At 49.5% G+C, this 5,028-nt stretch overlaps 1 protein-coding gene across 1 annotated transcript in view; it reads right to left on the bottom strand.

Moving 5' to 3' along the window:
* LOC122548048 (guanine nucleotide-binding protein G(I)/G(S)/G(O) subunit gamma-8-like) overlaps positions 1 to 3,080 on the bottom strand; it is a 13,539-nt gene extending 10,459 nt beyond the window's left edge. The window contains exon 1 of the mRNA XM_043686615.1: positions 2,981 to 3,080. The gene's annotated coding sequence lies outside the window, so the exon portion shown is untranslated. The remainder of the gene's footprint in view (positions 1 to 2,980) is intronic.
* Between the last annotated feature and the right edge of the window lie 1,948 nt (positions 3,081 to 5,028).

Genomic DNA, 5,028 nt, shown 5'->3' with positions numbered 1-5,028 from the left:
CTCAGCTTTGAGAAGGCCAGACCCGACCCCCCCCTCCCCAATCGTGACGGCTCCAACTGCTGGTCCCGGGCGCTAGTGGAATGCGGTAGCTGGCCCTTCAGGCCTTTCTCCCCCTCTCCCACCACCACTGTGTTAAGGTCTAGGAGGATACAGTCCTATCACAGTTAAATGGAACCAGCTCATTTTACGGGGATGTGACGGCCTAGTGGTATTATCGCCTGTTAATCCAGAGACCGGGACGGTGGAATTTGAATTCAATAAAAATTTGGGATTTAAGAGTCTAGTGATGACCATTGTTGGAAAAAGACATCCGGTTCACTAATGTCCTTTAGGGAAGGATCCTTACCTGGTCTGGGCCTACACGTGACTCCAGACCTACAGCAATGGGGTTGACTCTTAACTACCCTCTGGGCGATTAGGGATGGGCAATAAATGGTGGCCCAGCCAGCCCCATAAATGAGTAAGAAAAAAACCTGGTCAGCATGGACAATTTGGGCCGAAGGGCCTGTTTCCCATGTTGTATGACTCTGAGGTCATGGTCAACGGGCAAGATACAGAAAATCTGTGCTGTCGATGGGAGAACAGCCTCATTCATAAAATCATTGAATCCCAACAGTGTGGGAAGAGACTCTTCGGCCCATCAACTCCACACTGACCCTCCGAAGAGTAACCCACCCAGACCCATTCCTCTGAATGATGCACCTAACCTACACATCCCTGAACACTACGGGCAATTTAGCACAGCCAATCCACCCTGACCTGCACATCTTTGGACTGTGGGAGGAAACCCACGCAGACACAGGGGAGAATGTGCAAACTCCACACAGACAGTTGCCTGAGGGTGGGATCGAACTGGGGTCCCTGGTGCTGTGAAGCAGCAGGGCTAACCACTGTGCCACCATGTCTGGTAGGTGACGTTAGTGTATGGGAGCTTGCTGTGTGGTGAATTTTCCTGCTGGCAGTGCTCTTCAGGGCATGGGGAGGGCTTGCACGGCTGCGAAAGCACTCTGGGGAGGGGCAGCGCTTGGGGCGCTATAGCAATGCAGCAGCAGGAAGGGTAGGCACCCGGTCACATCGGCAGCAGTGGGAGAGAGAAATGTCACTGAGAGGCTGAGAGCTTACAGCTCACCTTCCTGGAAAACTGAAATATTTGTACAATCCACTCCAACAAGCAAGGCTTAACCAGGGATTCCCTTCACCCTCCCACCTCTCCCACGGTTCCTCCTGTTGGGCAGGGTCCATCCTCCTTTCCTCCTGGATTTGAGCTGCAAATTCACGAGCGGTCTGGACAGACCCTTCCCAGAGAGGTGATGAAAATATATTGTTTTTAATGCATGGAGTGTTTGGGATCTGGAGGGTGCTGACTCAACTCCAGAGAGACCTGGGGTGTTCTCTGAAGAGAGAGGCATTTTGCTGGGCTGCAGCAGTTAACTCTGGGGTGGGGGGGCTGTGTGAGCACCTCAGACACCGAGCCAGCACAGACACTGTGGGGGGAATGTGCTGTCACTGTCCTTGTGTCCTGCACAGGGACAGAGGGGGCAGCAGGTTACAGCTGGGAGGGCTACTCCCTGAATCCACACACTCACAGACACACACACTCACACACAGACTCACACACTCACACATACACACACTCACACACAGACTCACACACTCACACATACACACACTCACACACAGACTCACACACTCACACATACACACACTCACACACAGACTCACACACTCACACATACACACACTCACACACAGACTCACACACTCACACATACACACACTCACACACAGACTCACACACTCACACATACACACACTCACACACAGACTCACACACTCACACATACACACACTCACACACAGACTCACACACTCACACATACACACACTCACACACAGACTCACACACTCACACATACACACACTCACACACAGACTCACACACTCACACATACACACACTCACACACAGACTCACACACTCACACATACACACACTCACACACAGACTCACACACTCACACATACACACACTCACACACAGACTCACACACTCACACATACACACACTCACACACAGACTCACACACTCACACATACACACACTCACACACAGACTCACACACTCACACATACACACACTCACACACAGACTCACACACTCACACATACACACACTCACACACAGACCAGTCACACTCACTCACACACATACATAGGCATCCACACACAAATCTATTGACACGCAGACAAAGCCACATCGAGATTCACACCCCTACACACACCTGCATACCTACACACACATCCAAATGCGCACACACACACACACACAGGCACCCACATAACAAGATGCACAGTTACACACACACATACACACACACACATGCACACACATGTACACGCACACATGTACACACACATACATGTACACATACAGGCACCCACATAACAAGGTGCATACAGTTACACACACACATATACACACACGTACACACGCATATACACACGTACATGTACACACACACATACACTGACACAGACACATCCAAATATGTACGTATACTTTTACGCACACATCCATCCACACACAGGCAAACACATATTAAACCCTGCACAGTTACACCCACACAGCTCCAACCTCACACAAACTAGACCCTTGCAGACCCTTCAACCCATTGTGTCTGTATTTGAGCTAATCACACCAGTCCCCCTCCCTGAGTTATCCCTGTCACCCAGAAAATGGCTTTGTCTTCGGATCAGACTTGCTCACACATGTAAATGCTGACAACACAACATGTAAAACTTTCTCTCCCTCTCACCACCCTCTTTAACAAGACAGCTAGATAATCCTGGAGAAAACATCCTCTTTCTCAGTTCACTCATTAGCTACCAGGCACAGGATCTGGACTGGGCTCTGGGTGCTGCCTTCAGCTGTTTCACTAGTGCAAGACCCCACTTCGGAGACAAGAGCAGATTGCACCTACCTGTTCAGAGCCAGAGTCAGTCCCCGAGTGAGGAATAGGCAGTGAGTTTGTGACAGAGTCAGGAGGAAGACCCACAGGGAGTGGAACAGTCCCCTCCCATCGCTCAGTTCATCAGGTCTGTCCCAGTAGGACACTATCCTCGCTCGGCTTGGCGCAGAAACACAGAGTGCTCACACTCAGATAAGAATATCAAAGGCATGGTTAGTAAATTTGAGAGGACACCAAAATGGGTGGGATAATGGAGAGAGAAGAAGATTATCTAAGATTACAAAGGGATCTTGATCAATTAGGCCAGTGGGCGGAGGACTAGCAGATGGAGTTTAATTTATAAATGTGAGATATTGCATTTTGGTAAAACATAACAAGGGTAAAACTTGTACAAAAGCAGGGCCTTGGGTGGTCATGGATATAGAGTCATAGAGTCATCCAGCACAGAAACAGACCCTTTGGCCCAACCAGTCCATGCTGACCATAATCCCAAACTAAACTAGCCCCACCTGCCTGCCCCTGGCCCATCTCCCTCCAAACCTTCCCTATTCATGCACTTGTCCAAATGTCTTTTAAACATTGTAACTGTACCCACACCCACCACTTCCTCAGGAAGTTCATTCCACACCCGAACCACCATCTGTGTAAACATTTGCCCATCATGTCCTCTTTAAAATCTCTCTCCTCTCACCTTAAAGGTGTGCCCCCCCCAGTCTAGAAATCCCCCACCCTAGGGAAAAGACAATTACCAATAACTCTAGCCATAACCCCTCATTATTATATAAACTCCTAGAAACACCGACGGGTTCAGGTACATAATTCTTTGAAGCTTGCATCACATATAGACAGGGGGGCTAAGAAGGCATTTAGCAGATTCGCCTTCATTGCTCAGACCTCATAGACATTGGGACACCCAGATGTGTGTGTGTGTGTGTGTCTGTATATGTGTGTGTGTGTGTGTGTGAAACATCCTGGTAAATGTTTTCTGAACCCTCTCCAGTTTAATAATATCCTTCCAGTAACAGGGCGACTGGAACTGGACACAGTAATATACAGACACACACACTCCCCCCCCCCCCCCACCACACACACACACACACACACACACTCCCACATAGATACACACACAGACACTCACCCATACACACACACACACCCCCACATGCACGTACACACACACATCCATACACACACACTCTCTGGGTGAAGACATTTCTCCTCAGCTCTGTCCAAAATGGCCTCTCCTGTATCCTTAGACTGTGACCCCCTATTCTGGACTCCCCCAGTTATAGGGGAACATTCTTCCTGTGTTGACCCCGTCTAATCCTGCTGGAAGTTTATAGATTTCCACAAGAACTCCCATCATTGTTCTAAACTCCAGTGACTATAGTCCTGGCTAATCTGATCTCTCTACCCTTGATGATCAGACAGGCCATAACTAAATCTCAATCAAGGATGGTAAAATATCAGAGCAGAATGCTGGAAATCGGAAATTTTGGCTGGAGAATCTCAACAGGTCTGACAGCGTCCATGGAGAGAGGAACAGAGTTAACATTTTGGGTCCATTGTGATGAATTAAGGATGGGCAATAAATACAGGCCTCACTAGTGACTCCCACATTCTGGGAAAGGATAAATAAATCCACTCTTAGGCCCTTTGTCCTGCTCAAGACCATCAATAACATTCTCCAGGTTGGATTTAGGGGCACAGTTCAGGCCTGTGTTAAAATCACACTCGGGCCTAAAAGTGGTGCTGGAGCCTGACTTCAAGAAGGGACACCTGCTATCTGTGAGTCAGGAGGCTTTGACCCCCTCCCTGATTTCAAAGGGCTCTTTTGGGGGGGAGTGCATGGATCTGGCTCAAACTCTTTCCCTCCCCACCCCAACCCCCAAACACACCATCTGGGGCCCACCCTCCGCGCAGCTGTGTCGGGCCTCCAGCGATGTGCATTTGTGTAGCGCTTCCCGCGTCACCTTGGGGCCATCCCGGAGACCTTTGCTGGCTGGGGAAGCATCTCAGAGCCCGTCATCATGTCGCGTATGAGACGGGGTGGCCCATTT

Source organism: Chiloscyllium plagiosum, unplaced genomic scaffold (genome assembly GCF_004010195.1).
Source record: "Chiloscyllium plagiosum isolate BGI_BamShark_2017 unplaced genomic scaffold, ASM401019v2 scaf_8517, whole genome shotgun sequence".
Lineage (NCBI taxonomy): Eukaryota > Metazoa > Chordata > Chondrichthyes > Orectolobiformes > Hemiscylliidae > Chiloscyllium > Chiloscyllium plagiosum.
This window is presented reverse-complemented; position numbering and strand designations above follow the sequence as displayed.